This window comes from Peromyscus leucopus, chromosome 1 (assembly GCF_004664715.2).
Source record: "Peromyscus leucopus breed LL Stock chromosome 1, UCI_PerLeu_2.1, whole genome shotgun sequence".
NCBI classification, from domain to species: Eukaryota; Metazoa; Chordata; class Mammalia; order Rodentia; family Cricetidae; genus Peromyscus; species Peromyscus leucopus.
The window spans coordinates 115,940,342-115,957,266 of NC_051063.1; positions in this window are offsets into that span (position 1 = coordinate 115,940,342).

The following is a 16,925-nucleotide window of genomic DNA, read 5'->3' on the forward strand; positions in this document are numbered from 1 at the left end:
CTTTAGAAGAATTAAAATTTGCTTTCTCTACTTTTGGAGATGTAAGCCTTTATGAAAAGCTGAATGGTCTTATCATAAATTCTGCCTGTCAGAAATGCCTGTCTTAGGGTCCCTTGCTACCTATAATTTCAGTGCTCATTTGGGGAGGGTTTCCTGTTTTCCTGATTCTATGGAAATTTACCTGGCTCCAATCTGGACCTCTTCCTGTCATGAAATCAAAGACTGGTTTTACTTTAGATGGGCAGTTAACATGTGTGCAGTGTCTTATGTTTGCCTAGATAGTAAAATGATAAAACTTCTTCCCAATTTGCTATTTGTTTTATGGTCCAGGACCTATGTTGCAGTATAGTTTGATGTCTAATCACTAATAAAATGCTTTTATTATTTTTTGTTTTGTGTTTTGTGCAGTCAGTACTTTGTGGTGGACAGAAGAATTCATTTAAAATATTTCCCCAACATAAATCACTGGGACATGAGGCCTGGTGGGACATTTGCTGCCACTGGCTGTGTATTTCACACAATTCCTGCAATGGCCATGAGGAAAAGACAGCAGAATTAAAGTTGGGCTGCTTTGATTTGCTTTTGATCATTCATGATGGTAGTAGTATGCTTATTGTACATCTTAAAATGGAATTAAACTATGTGACAGTAGAGAAACAGGAACTTATTTTTTAAGTAGAAGAAGCGAAATTTAGAATTTAAATGTCTTACGACACTTTGTTCCAACTGGCATAAACTATGATTTATCTAGTTCTAAACACTATCATTGACACCTTGTGGGAGAATAGTGGAACATCTTGTTTTTCCTGCAGGCCTGAATAAAGATGGGCTTGGTCACTGCATTAGCATAGAGATCATATCCCAAAGCAGCATGGTTGCCCATCTAGTTGGAATATCTTTTGTAGAGGATCTCACAAGCATCCATTCATTTTTTAATTCATTCAATTCCCTCAATAAGTATTACACATTCTAGCATGCCAGGCTAATTTCTATGTACTAGATGTATAAGTTAAATAAAGCCCAGATTTTACTCTGAAAGATCTTATAGCAAAACTCACCTGTGTTCAGAGTAGAGGATGGTACATGTCACAATGGGATCTGCACAGGAACTGATGACAATTCAGAGGTACTGTGATGTTTTAGCCTGGGCACAAACAGGAACAGGGAGTCTTAGAGGGTATTATATCTAAGACCTAAATTGAAGCTGGAGCCTAACTTTACTAAGTGGCTCTCATGTTTCTTCCCTTTGGACTGGTAATTCCTAAGACCCAGATTCTCCAGATTTTGGTCTATGCAGCCAGTCTTCACTAGGAAGGTTTTAATGGCCTTCATAGGATGAATGGTATTCATTCCTATGTGCTGCATTGGTCCCAGCTTAACAGCCCTGCAATACATTGTGAGCTCTGTTAAACCAGGAGCTTTAACTTGTTCATCTCCTTATTTTAGGGTCTATCATGGTGCCTGACATGTAAGTAGTGCTTATTAACACTTGCAAAATTGCTGACTGTTAGGTGAAAGGCAGTTACTGAGGTGTGTTAGAGATGGGTTGAGATTGGAGAGGAGTTATTGGCACCCTCAGTAGAAAGAATAACATGATCACACAAAGGCAAAAAGCAAGGATGTGCTTACAGAATAACAAATATTTTAGAGCTACTGGAACAAACACTGTAAGGAAGAGAGTGGATTGGGTGAAGCTAAGGGAATATAGAGATGCTGCTCCAGTTTCATGGGAAGCGAATCTTTTGCCTTCCCCATTTGCCTCTGCTTTGTCTGACAGATTTTTGAGGGATGCCTTCTGAAGTCAAGATTTGTTTGGTATGAACATGTTATAGGCATGCTTCCCTGTCATGTATCTCATAGAAATGCAAGATTCCCAGCAGCAGAATCCCCAAACAAATAGGATGCTATTTTGTTAATCCCAAAGGCAAGGATAAGACCACTACCACAATTTGAGCCAAATTTGGGGTGCACTCAAGAGCTGGCCAGAGACTGCCTCCTATCCTATGCTGAGTTAAAGACAACAGCCTCAAATCCATCTCTTGGATACCATATTTATTTATTTATTATTAAGAAATTTTTAAATTCATTTTGCATACCAATCAAAGATCTCCCTCTTCCCTCCTCCCTTCCCTTCAGCTTCCCCCTTTCAGCCTAGAAGGTAAGGCCTCCCATGGGGAGGTACAATTAGTAGAGGTAGGTCCTAGCCCCTTCCCCTGCCTCAAGGCTGTGCAAGGTGTCCCATCATAGGTAGTGGGCTCCAAAAAGCCTGCTCATGCACCAGGGATGGATTCTGATCCTACTGCCAGGGTGCCCTTTAAGCAGATCAAGCTATATAACTGTCTCCCTATGCAGAGGGCTTAGAGGACTGGACTGTCCCATGCTTATACATAGATAGGATTAACATTATAAAAATGGCAATCTTACCAAAAGCAATCTACAGACTCAATGCAATCCCCATCAAAATCCCAACACAATTCTTCACAGACCTCAATAGAACAATACTCAACTTTATATGGAAAAAATAAAACCCAGGATAGCTAAAACAATCCTGTACAATAAAGCCACCTCTGGAGACATCACCATCCCTGACCTCAAGCTCTACTAAAGAGCTATAGTAATAAAAACAGCTTGGTATTGGCATAAAAACTGACATGTGGACCAATGGAATTCAATTGAATAAGCTGACATTAACCCAAACACCTATGAACACCTGATTTTTGACAAGGAATACAAGTCTATGTATGGGAAAAAGAAAGCCCTTTCAACAAATGATGCTGGCATAACTGGATGTCAACATGTAGAAGATTGCAAATAGATCCATATCTATCACCATGAACAAAACTCAAGTCCAAGTGGATCAAAGACCTCAATATAATATAAGTTACACTGAACCTGATCAAAGAGAAAGTAGGAAGTAGTCTTGAATGTATTGGCACAGGAGACTACTTCATAAATATAACACCAGTAGCACAGACACTGAGAGCAACAATTAATAAATGGGACCTCCTGAAACTGAGAAGCTTCTGTATGGCAAAGGACATGGTCAATAAGACAAAATGACAGTCTACAGAATGGGAAAAGATTTTCACCAACCCCACAGCTGACAGAGGGCTGATCTCCAAAATATATAAAGAAATCAAGAGACTAGACATTAAAATAATGAACAATCCAACTAAAAAATGGGCTATAGAGCTAAACAGAGAATTCTCAACAGAAGAATCTCAAATGACTGAAAGACATTTAAGGAATTGCTCAATATCCTTAGTCATCAGGGAAACGCAAATCAAAACGACTCTGAGATACCATCTTACACCTGTCAGAGTGGCTAAGATCACACTGAAGACAGCTTATATTGGAGAGGATGTGGAGTAAGGGGAACACTCCTACACTGTTGGTTGGAGTGCAAACTTATACAGCCACTTTGGAAATCAGTATGGTGGTTTCTCAAAAAATTGGGAATCAATCTTTCTCAATACCCAGCTATACCACTCTTGGGCATATACACAAGGAATGCTCTATCTTGGACCCCTTTTAAGGAGTAAAATCATGAGTAGTTTTATAGAAGGGAGACAATGGGGCAATAAGGAAATAAAAAAACTTCAAAAATCATCATGTGATCACCCACCATGTGCTTAGGGAGAAGTAAAAGTATTCTTAAAAACAAATCAACGTCATGGGTTGGGGAAGGGCACCTTCCTGGATATAGAGAACAAGTCAACTCTCACAGTAAATAGAAACGCACTTTTAAAATCACAGCAAAATGGCACCTGCCTTCAAAGTGAAATCAGGCAAGTTTTCCATTTCCCCCTTGATTTATGTTTCCTGGTCAAATCTTTGATAGGGGATGTCTTAATAATATTATCAAGCAGCAATGATTCTAGAATTGTTTATCTGATGGATCATCAAGTCAGTGACACATTGGAGGGCATAGGTCCCAATTATGATAGCTAGTAGAAATAATATTACAGGGTCAATGAAGGGGGAGAACTATTTTAGCCATATTGGCCAGTCTAAATTTTGTTTGACAAATTTTGTCTATTTCTTTGTGAAGATTATCAATTTGGTTGTCAATAGTATAAGAGAAATCAGAAATATTAAAACAGAACATTCTAGCAGATTGCTGACAACCAGGAGAATGTTTAAGTAACAAGTAACCTATAGGAGCTCTATTTGTAAAACCGTTATTCTCAGTTATCCCATTTCTTGGTTAATTTCTGCTAATATTTTTACTATAATATTAGTAGTTTTTGAAATTAGATAGACTATGTTAGAAGCCTCTCTTTGTGTCCAACAATTCCTGGGACAGGTAACATTAAGGCTGTGGTACCAGCAACTACAGTGGGATCTAAGAGATGTAAGGAATCATTGCAATTTTCAGGAAGAGATCTTGTAATTCTATTAATAGATTGTAAAGATTTGCTGAGTAAAATAGGAGTAACATGTTCTATCCCATAGAAATCCTTCTTTGCTGCTGGGAGTGCAGAATAAGTGTTATTTTCACAGAAAAGGTCCAGCCTAAGTAAAGTTGTTTACCAAAGGGGAGGGTGTGATAAGAAGTAGAATTACAATAAGAAGGAACATTTGTACAATGGAGGAAAAAGACATTATCAGTGGAAATATTAGCCATGACCTTTAAAACATTAGTAGAGTCATGTTCCATTTTGTTCCCTATTATCCTTGTATAATTTTCATAAGAAATCCCTATTCCATATAAATTTATTTTTAAGAGACTGGGAATATAGGATGTCCTCTGACTGAGAAGGGGTTTTCTTGTTGTCTTTTTAGTGTTAAATAGACCTAGAGATTATATTCTACATCATTAATTACACACAGGGTAACTATGGGTATGTTAAATTCAATTGACGGGATGAATGAATCATCCCTCCTGTTCTTATTTTAGCACACCTATAATTTCCATTATCAGAATCCTTTAAAGAATATTTGATTATGATGAAGTTTATGTTATTACATTGGGATTGATCAGTTAGATTAGTCCATCCCCAGTATCTCACATCCATGTGGCTAAATACCATTTGTTCCCCTTCTTTTTTCCAAACTATGGGCCCTGGTGGGTAAAGGCAATCTTTAGCATGGCAAGACAATATCAGGGTGTTTCTTATGACAGGGGTGCCTCTTATTTTCCATGTCAAGACACATTTAGGTTCTGTTTGCATAGGTTGAAAATAAAACAACAAAACTGTTAGCCATGATGCTAATTTCAACAGCAAGAATACAAAGTTATATTAGACAGTCAAATCTTAGAAATTTTGATTTTTATTCATCCATTTTCAGTAACTTTCTACCTTTGGGGACTAGGATCCTCTTCTGTGGGTTCTTCGGGAGCCTTCTTAAGGTGTGAGTGATGAGTCAAGGCAGAAATATTAGTGACTTTAGCATCAGTAGGAGTCTGGGGAATCACGACATAAGGTCCTTTTGTCTAGGTTCAAGCAGGTCAGTTTTTGAAGCTGTAGAGTAATGCAGCATCTCTAAGCTGGAATGGATGATCAGGTGGGTGGTAGTCAACAGGTTGAGCAGCCTGGAATGGAGGAAGAATCTTATCCAAAGTTAATTGCAATTCTTTTATAGACTCAGAGATTAGAGTGTGGCAATTTGATAACAGTCCAACATGTACTCGAGGGATGATGGGAGGTGGTTGCCCATAGACTATTTCATATGGGGTAAACTTTTCTCAGTAGGGGGTACATTAGACTCTGAGAAGGGCATATGGCAAGGGGTCAACCCAGTTACCACCAATTTCAAGAGTATATTTAGTTAAAAATCTCCTTAAAGTTCTATTCATTCTCTCTAGTCTTCCTGAGCTCTGAGGATGACATACACAATGAAGTTTCCAATTTATGTTAAGAGCCTTCGAGAGCAAATGAGACAACTTGGCTATGAAGGCCGGGCCATTGTCAGACTCCAGAAATATGGGGAGGCCAAATCTGGGAATAATTTCCATTATTAATTTCTTAGCTACCACTTAGGCCATTTCCATTTGCAATGGAAAGGCCTCTACCCAGCCTGTGACAGTATTGACAAAGACCAGCAGATATTTGTAGCTATACAGTCCTGGTTTGACTTCAGTGAAGTCCATTTCCCAAAATTCACTGGTCACTGTACATTGACTCTGTTGGCCTGGGGGAAGTATGTTCTTCCTTGCATTTATCAGGACACAGGTCAGGCAGCAGTCTGAAATGATTTGAAGTTTTTCTCAGTGTCCAGGTGTCCAGATATGAGGGGAGATGAATTCTGAGATTTTCTAAGATGACAAGTGCATGGTATTATGCAAGTTAGTTAGCCAGTTTGGGCCCAGTATTTTGGAATGCAGATTCCTTCATCTTGCACGATCCACCATCTGATGCAGCTCTTCTGAGCCCCCAAGTCAGAATATAACTTGATCTCTCCTGGAGAGAGAATTCAAGAACATCTTCATCAAGGCATGGGGGCTCAGGAACAGCAGATAGTTCCAGAACAGTTTGGGGTTTCAGTTCAGCAAGAGCAGTCTTTTTGTCAATTTGATCTGTATGGCTCTTACCTTGAGTTTTGGGACTTGTCTTTTTGGTGTCCTGGCCAGTGAATAATGGCAGTTCAGTTGGTGGCCAGATGGCCTCAAGCAACTGGGTAATTTTATATTTATTTTTAATAGTCCTTCCTTCTGAGGTGAGTAAACCCCTGTGTTTATATATCTGTCCACGAACATGAGCTGTGGCAAAGCCCATCAGCTGTCTGTGTAGATGTTCACCTTTTTTCCTTCAGCTCATGTTAAAACCTGTGTCAGAGCAATTATTTCTGCGCTCTGGGCAGATGTTCCCCTGGGCAAAGTTTATACCCAAATAGCCTCCTTCTGGCCTGTAACCACTGCCACCCCCACATACTTGTTTTTTCTTGAATGATGCTGCTGCCATCCATATAGACACCTGCATCTCTGATAGAGAGAGGAACATCTGTCAAGTCAGGATGCATACCTTGGATGACACCCAGCATCTCCAGGCAGTCATGGATGGGTTATCACTGGGCAGCAGGGTGGCAGGGTTAATGGCCAGGTATTTATCAAAAGCTAGTCTGTGCTGTGGAATAATTCTCTTGTATACTGTGAAGATGTGTTACTCTCATTGATTTGATAAAGAGTCAACTGGCCAATAGCTAGGCAGGAAGAGGTTAAGCAGGAGAGCAGGACTGAGAGGACACTGGGAAGAAGAAGGGTAAGGTCACTAGCCAGATAGCGAGGAGGCAGGATGGGGAGTACAAAATAAAGGTAATCATGTCACTTAAAAGAAAACAGATTAAAAAATACGGGTTAATTTAAGGTATAAGAACTAGTTAGGAACAAACCCAAGCTATTGGCCAAGCTTTTATAATTAATAATAAGTCTCTGTGTAGTTATTTGGGAGTTGGCTGAAAGGACAGAAAAAGCCCACCAACAAATGGTTCCTCCCAACATCCAACACCTGCATTCACAAAAGGACTGACAAAAAGCTTAAAAAAAAAAACTTGAAACATACAGTCAAATGAGACTTTCTGGTAACTGAGGTCTCTTGGATAGTCTTGGTATACAGAGACTGCTTGTTTAGAGATAAAAAGTATACAGGGAATCTGAATGGTATTATACTAACTTTTAATTTTTTTTTTTTTGTTTTTTTTCGAGACAGGGTTTCTCTGTGTAGCTTTGCACCTTTCCTGGAACTCGCTTTGGAGACCAGGCTGGCCTCGAACTCACAGAGATCCGCCTGGCTCTGCCTCCTGAGTGCTGGGATTAAAGGTGTGCGCCACCACCGCCGGGCAAACTTTAAATTTTTCTATTGCTGATAAATGAGTGATAATTGCTGAGAGACATTGGGTTATGGATGCTTCTGGATTAAACCAAACTATATATTTTTAAAATGTCTTGAATTCAAAATGGAACTCAAGAGATATGTTGCTTTAGGGAAGAAGTTTTGCTTTTGTTCCCACAGAAAATGAAAGGCTATGGATTCATTCAGGGTTGAAGAAGATCAAGTTTGATCTGGGAAGAACCCCTGAAAGTCCTGGCTACAGACATCAAGAAATAAACCTAGAAAAACTACAAGATGCATGATGTATATTTTACATACTCCAACATAAAATAAAAAAAATTATTTTTGGCTAGCTTGTGTATATACTTGTATTTTTGCAGATATGTATGTTACCTTTGAAAGTTTATGTATTTTCAGAGCAAGGGGACCAAACACCAATGAACATGGATGGCCCAGGTGGTCCAACATCTCAGAGAACCTCTGTCACAGTTTTCTCAGTTCTGTATCCAGAACAGCTTCAAGGCTGCTGGCTGAGATGGCCCAGCCCCACAGACTACTCCAGCCAGCACTTGACTACTATCCTGATTGTCTCAGGGACTCCTAAGGATGTCAGTGCCCCCAGACAACAGGAAGCAGTCTAGGGAAAATAACGCTCACATTCCCAAGAGATGAGTTATGGATGTTTGTTTCATTTAGGAGAGGTTGGTTACAAGTTGTTATTAGTCAAGGTCAGGAAAAGAGCTAACCAAAGGAGTTATATTCAAAGATCTCTTTCTGAAGGAAAAGATACAATATAGAAATGATTAAATAATAGGGTAGAGTTTGAATTTTTTTTTTTTGTTTTTTTGAGACAGGGTTTCTCTGTGTAGTTTTGGCGCCTGTCCTGGATCTCACTCTGTAGAGCAGGCTGGCCTTGAACTCATAGAGATCTACATGGCTCTGCTTCCTAAGTGCTGGGATTAAAGGCATGTGCCACCACCACCCAGCTTGAATTTTTTAATTAACATTTTTTCATTTATTTTACATATGGACCACAGTTTCCCCTCCCTTTCTCCTTACCTCCTCCACCCCCTGGCTCCCATCTACGCCCTTCCCCATCCACTCCTCCTCTATCTCCATTCAGAAAGGGCAGGCCTCCCATGGGTTTGAACAAAGTGTGGCATATCAAGTTGAGGCACAGCTGAGATCCTACCTCTGCATCAAGGCTGGGTAAGGCAATCCAGCTTGGGGAACAGGTTCCCAAAAGCCAGCTAAATGCCAGGGAGAGGTCCTGATCTCACTACTAGGAGCCTTACAAACAGACCAAGCGACCCAACTGTCATAGACATGCAGAAGGCCTAGGTTGGTCCCATGCAGGCTCCCTAACTATTGGTCCAGAGTCCATGAGCTCCCACAAGCTCAGGTCAGCTGTCTCTGTGTTTTTTTTCATCATGACCTTGACACCCCCCCCCCCCTCATACAATCACTCTTCCCTTTCTTCAACAGGAGTCCCAGAGCTCAGCCCAGTACTTGGCTGAGGATCTTTGTATCTGCTTCCCTCAGTTACTGGATAAAGGTTCTCTGATGACAATTAAGGTAGTCACCAATCTTATTACAGTAGATGGTCAGTTCAGGCACCCTCTTTATTATTGCTTAGAGTCTTAGGTAGGGTCATCCTGTGGATTCCTGGAAGTTTCCATGGCACCAAGTTTCTCCCTAACCCAGAAACGTCTCCCTCCATTGATATGCCTTTCTATTTCTCTTCCTCTCCATCCCATACTCAACCTGCTTCCCATTCCCAGTCCCCCTAACCTGCTCCCTCAAGTTTCCATCGCCCCTTGAAAAGCCTCTTTGAGATGTAAGCTTTTGGCCTTTCCCAGGGACCCAGGGTCTGAGTCAGGACTCCTTTGGCAATGCCCTTTCTTTCATGGAGGTAAAGATGAAAGGGCTTGGAGATACTAGTGAGAGTTAATGCAGGGGCCTGCATCAGGGCCTCTTTTAAGCTTTGAAAGACCTGTTCATGTTTCTCAATCCATTCCAAAAGGTTGTTTTCCCAGCTTTAGCAGAATACAGGGTTTGGCAATTTCAGCAAACCCAGGTAGCCAAAGACTACCATATCCAAAAGCTCCCAGAAATTTCCTAACTTGTTTCATGGTGGTTGGAGTTGGGATTTCCAGTATTGCCTGGGACCAGTCTTTATCCTTCTCTCAGCTCATATCCCAAGTAAGTAACCTGGGGCGAGTAAATTTGAGTTTTCTTTTGAGAAACTCTATAGTCTAACTGGGCTAGAATATTCAAAAGGTCTCTAGTGGTACTCAAACAGTCCTCCTCATCTTTAGCAGCCAACAAAAAATCATCTACATATTGGAGCAAGAATATTTCAGGGTATTTACTACAGAAGAGACTTAAATCCTGGTTGAATGCTTCATCAAAGATAGTGGGAGAGTTTTTGAATTCTTGAGGCAGTCTGGTCCAGGTTAGTTGTCCTGATATGCCCAGTTCAGGGTCAGCCCATTCAAATGCAAAGATGGGCTGACTTAGTTTTGACAAAGGTATGGAGAAGAATGTATCTTTTAAGTCTAATACAGTGTAAACATATGCTCTAGTGGTACCTGTTTCCAGCATGAACATTCATTTGTCCAGTAACCCATTTCTTTACAGTAGGCACATTGGTTCTTTTGTAAAGGTCTCCACTTTTTATCCTGGTGTGCATGGACAGAGTTGATGTGGCTGGGGGCTTGTAGAACAGCCATGGTAACACGGCACATTTTCTTTACCATTAGATCTTCTTTGTCATCTCTGTCATAAACACTTTCTGGGCTATCTCTAATAGTTCTGCCTGGTTCTTTCCCGCAAACTCATCCATCGTTTGCACCTTTCTATATATGTCAGGGGCCGACTGAGTAACAAAGACCAGGTTAATCACCCTGAGATTTTCCAGATGCTCTGGGTCTATAGGAGTGTATAAATGATAGGCATCCAGGAGGATCTGAGATAGTCTTGGGAGTTACTATGGCAAGAAGGCAGGCTGGTACATTGGGAGAAATCTTAATGCTGGGACAAATCTCAAATGGGGTCTGAGGTCATAGGCAAGTCATGTCATATGCTTCTCTGACCTTCCTGAGGCATCATCACAAATAACATTTAAGTAAGCAATTATAGCATTTTGTTTTTAATAGTCAGTATTAAAATTGTAGAGGTGGTCACAATGAACACAGCTCAAACCAGGGCAGTAGGGAATAAAAAGACATAACGGTATTTATTTTAAGTTCATATAATTATTTATCATAAGACTTTTAGTAAACTAGGAGTGGACGAAAACTACTTTAATTCATCATCATTCATTAAAACCTAGCTAATATAATATTTAATGGTTAAATTCAAGATTTTCTACTCTTATACTTTAATTAGATGTTCTATTGTGAGCCTATGGGACCATTTTCATTCAAACTACCACATAAAACATTCTATGTATTAATAAGTATAGGAATCATAAACACATATGGATTTACCAATATTATCTATTGTATCTAAGAGTTCTAAATTTTAATGAAAGTAAACTTGCCTAAGTAAGATGTGCAAATCATGCTGAATCCTGACTAGAAGGTTCATATAGTACAGCATAGTAATTCTGAAACTGGTACATAATGATTTTGGTCAAGTGACTGTATTTTAAGTAGCTCTGTACTCCTTAAATATGATCAGTGAAAGGGTACCAGTATCAATGAAAACACTTTGAGTTTAGGTCATCATTACTAAATGAAATTCTCACATAAAAGAACAAAAGCTTCTAGGAGAAATGGAAATGAGACAGAAAAATTTTGAGTTGATATTGGAACATTACTGTGGCAGCAAGAAAGTAATTATTTAAAGAGTTATCAGAACACTATAGAGGTTGAAGCAGTTTTTTTTGCCAGATATTGGGTTATTGAGATATATTTAATAAAGCATTTAAACCGATTAAATAAAATATGATTTTTATTGATATAACACATGAACAAATAAATAAATGGGAAGTAGACTTCCAGTATAATTGCAGCTAATGTTTATGGAAGGGAAGATGGAGAGAGAAAAACACTTGTAGACATTAAAATAGGTCAATTCTTGACGGGTAATAAGATGTTTAGTTACAAATGCAAAATCACAATCCTGATTCACATTGATTGGTGAAGTTAATGTTACCAGTATTAGGACCTGCTGACATTGTTTGCATCCTAGCATCACTATTTGGGTGTATTTTACAAAAGCATAGAAAATCTAATCATGAGGAAACATTAGAGAAAGTGAAATTGCAAAATATTTTACCAAATTAGTGTTTTCATCTCTTTACAACTCTTAGGACTAAGAAAGATGGGACGGACTGGCAAATGGCTCAAGGTTAAAGAAGAATAGTAAAGGTATGTGACAGATAAGTAAAATGTGTGACCCTTATTATGTCCTGGGATGGATAACAAATCTTGTTGAATATTAGTAGGACTCTGTCAAAATAGATTACAGATTACAAAACATGTCATGACACTATTATGTTTCATTTATGGATCACCACAAAAACCTATCTTTATTTATGTAAAAACCTATCTTTATACTTAGGCTATGCAATGTGTTGTTAAATAAGATCAGGCACATTTAGTGTTAAAAAAGTGTAACTTATTATCAAAGGTTCATAAAAGAAGATCTATGTGGACTAGAAGATGGCAGGTGACACTTATGCATTGACTGCTCGATGCTCTGGGAATAAAACTACGGATAACCAGAAAGCAGCCATCTTATAGGATGTGTGAGGATGGAAAGGCACCAGAGTTTCTGTAACAAAGAACGTCAAGGAACATTAAAAGTAGAACAGAATGAGCCTGAGTCCATTCTGAAGAGCCCAGCCCCAACTATGGCCTCCTCAGCTCCAAGTGTAAGGTAAAGGCAGCTGCAGAAGGTAAGAACCATGGCTTAAGACAGGGAAAGCACTTCAGAAATTGTGTACTGCACCTTTAGGACCAGATAGAACATGGGGGCTGGGTGAGGAGGAAGAGGAAGATAAGGGCACAGGGAGAGGAAAAAGGAGAAGGGGGATAAACACAAGAGACAAATGCTACATTATAGAGGGAGGGATGGAGACCAAAGTGGGGAAAATAAAAAAGAAACTAAAATCAGAAGTAGTGTTGAAAAGATCTTCAGTCTGGTTGACAGGAATCTAGAAATCCATGAAACATCTAAGTTCTGGGAAAACCCTCTCTTCTTGTCTTCCCGTGGAAGCAGGGCCAAGAAGCCATTTTACAGAGATGCCTGCTGCTAAGCATCTCTAGAGACAGAAGTCTTTCTGCATGGCCTACTCATGAAACTAGGGCAAGTGTCAGGAGACTGTATTCTGAGAGCTGGCCTGCAGATTCTTCTTGTGACTAGGGAAATCTTAAGACACAGAGTTCCTTAGACACAGGAAAATATTGTTCCACTTTGTGGAGTTCTTATCTGAGCAATAGACAAGAGTGAGACTCATGAAGTCCCTGGAATACTGGTGAGCACTGGCAAGTGCTTAAAGGTGTCAATGTCTAAGAAATTTCACATACGGAGTTACTATGGGAGAGGCCATATTCAAGGTGTTTGAAATTTTCTAGTTTTTAATGGAATATCAAGTATATGATTGTTTATCACATTACTATTCTTACTTCTATAGATACGATTCACTTCATATTAAAGGTGAGATCCTAAGAGGGTAAATTAGCACCTAAGAAGATGATGCCTCTTCATGGTAAAGTCAAAGCCAAGGTCTAAATTTTGGGTTCCCATACAGTTGATTTCTTTGACGGCTGTCAATGTTGGAGATGACACAATGTAGAGATTTTTTTTGCTAGTGAACTCCAAAGTCTCAACCATCTATCTCTTTCTACATAGATCCAAGGAGAAATAATTACATAGAAAAAAAAGCTGTTGGGTAGCAACAGAATACTTTAACACTAAAACTTGATTCCTAACCCAGTTCATCTTCTAGAAAGCAAACTGGGTCAGACACAGTTTCTCTTTCCTGGGCTGCCAATAGTCATGTTTGAGAGTTCCAGCAAGCTTCATGATCTTTTTCTCCCTTCTTAACCTTACCTTAAGCATAGGATTGCAGGCACACCGAGTGGTGACAGGTTGCCACTTGGGATCCTCAGAAATAAAGAGGAACACAAAAGCTCTCTCTGAAAAGGCTCATTCATGCTCTGTTTCCTCCACTACTTGCTTAAATCAGACCCCTTGTGCTCACTCAACTAAAAATGATATACTTGAAAGTGGAGTTGAAAGGGAGTTGGGAACTTGTTGAAGGCAAGAAGATACTATTGTCTTAAATAAATGTAAAAGTACATTGGTGGAGTCCGCCAAATCTTCTGAATATAAAAAAAGAATAATTGAATCAGTGGTATCTCGTAAACAAGTCCAATCATGGCATTTCTTTTCTTGCTTTCTTATTATGTGACTATAAAAAGCTGTCAACAGTGCATTTAAATTTTCCTGCAGAGAGGAAACACACAGATCATAATGAATGTAAGAATATGCTTATAACCATATGTTTGTTCCCTTAAAAATGTGCCAATGTAAGAATTGCTCGATTTTGAATATTTTGGCACCATGTAGGGGTAGTGGGTTGAAACATCCATGGTGGGTTCTTTGACTTTTCCCTCTGTGTGTTATAATTGTTACATTTTTCAACATAGAGGTTTCTAGACAACCACCCCTTCCTTCCCCTCCTTCCTGCTCCCCTACTTTGCTTCTTTGTATTAAGGTGAGGTCTGAAAATACATTCCAAACAATGTCATATTACATAAACTTAGAGACAAAGGAAATGGTTACTTAGCAACAAGGGCATGGTTAAAAAAATATTTATTCCTTATTTTTACTTTCCATTTTGGGACTGTGCTCAGGAAAAGATTTACAAAGAAATTCAGGCTAGGAGAAAATGGTTTTATAAAATCAGCCTAAAACAGGTGGTAGAGGAGGAAGACCAGATCTCAACCCTGCACAAAGAACATTCTCAGTAACCTGGCAAATGGAAAAAAAGGATTGGAGAAACTTGGCCTTAGGTGGGACAGAGAGCCTCACTTTACTATTTTTGTTTTCCATAACTTTTCCATATTGTAACAAGGGATTCTAAACAATAAGCTAAGAATAAAGACATGTCTGGAAACTGACCCACCATATTATCAGCTCAAACCTGACTTGTCTTGAGCACTGTAAATTCAGACTAGTGACAGCTTCTTAAAGGATCTATGTGAACTGATATGTCTCAGTTGCTTTCTTTGATCAGAAAGATTGTTTCACATTATTAAATATTTGATGAAAATGTGGCTATTAGGAAGTTAATGTTATCAGTATCGACTGTTACATTTGTTCCTTTCCCTTATGGATTTAGTCTATTCTGAGCACTTTGCATCTATTAAGGTAGTCTGTATGAATTTGGTGCTATTTAACTCTTTAATATCAGAAACCATTCAAAGGACAAGTGACTAGTATAATTAATAGATTCTTTACAAATCTTAATATTATTTTTTTATTTTTTCTTTCCTTTTTCAAGACAGGGTTTCTTTGTGTATCCCTGGCTATCCTGGAACTTGCTCTGTAGAACTTGCTCTGTAGACTAGGCTGGCTCTGAACTCAGAGATTCACCTCTTTCTTCCTCCTGAGTTCTGGGATTAAAGGCATGTGCCACCACCACCTGGCTATATTATTTTTAAATTAATTTTTAGTTAGCATACAAACAGATAAGTTTCATTGTGATATCTCTGTATGTGTATATATGCATAAATATGAAATAAATGTATATATGTCGTGTTTTGTTTTGACTAAATTTCCCTCAACTGTCTTCTGCTGTCTCCCTCTCTGGTTGCTGGTCTCCCTTGTCTAATCAAATAACTTCTGCTTCTACTTTATATATATATATATATATATAAAATATATGTGTATAATATAAATTATACACATACATTTTCTCAATAACTTCTTTTATTTCCACTCCCTGTTACTTTCAGACCCTTTCTACCCTTCTTATGTCTCTGTTTCCATCTCTGTCTTTGTCTCTCTCTGTCTCTCTCTCACACACTGTGATATATATATATATATATATATATATATATATATATATATAATTCCCCCAATCCCTAATACTAAAGAATATACATTGATTCTCTTAAAAATTAATCACATATTAGGGCACAAAGCAATTCCCAACAAATTTGGGGAAATTTAAGCAACATCCTGCATTTTATCTGACTGTAATGAGGCAAAATTAGAAATCAACATCAATAAAATCTACAGGAAATACATGAACCTGTGAAAATTAGAAACAAATTATATGATGAGTGAGTCACTACAGAAATCAAGAAAGGAATTAATAAATACAACTCCTGGATTTAAATGACAATGAAGTACAACACACCAAAATTCATGGGACACCAGTCAGCCCAAAGAGAAATGATTACATTACTAAATGCTTACACTGAAATATAAGACAAAATTCAAATAGGCAACTGAATTAGATATTTTAAGTCCTTGAGTAAACAAGGAAAAAGTACTACAAAAAGCGAATCTGGAAAGATGTAAAGTCAGGGCAGAAATTAATGAATAAAAATGAAAAAATAAATACTATGACTCAATAAAATGAAAATTTTATTCTCTGAAAATAAAAACAGGATTAGCAAATCCTTAGTCAAATTAACTGACACACACACACACACACACACACACAGAGAGAGAGAGAGAGAGAGAGAGAGAGAGAGAGACAGAGACAGAGACAGAGACAGAGACAGAAAGAGAGAGCGAGAGACCAAAATAAATAAAATTAGAGATGATAAGAGGAATATTACAAGAGATAAAATGAAATTTGGAAAAAGATTAGGATCTATGTTAAAAACCTATACTTCACTACACTGGAAAATCTAAAGTAATTGATGAATTACTAGGTGCATATGACATCAAAATTAAACCAAGATAGAAGTATCAGTTGTTGGCTTCATGCCTGCCTGGCTTACTGGGACCTGAGGTTCTCTGCAGCTCTACAGTATAATAAATTGCTATCATAGGCTATAACACTTTCTTGGGAAAAGATTAGACTTAAAGTATATTTTCTATTCTATTCATGTTGTTTTTGTGACACTATAAAGTTAAAACTTGTAAGTCTGACCACTGTAAGCTTTTCTAGTGCAGTTCTCT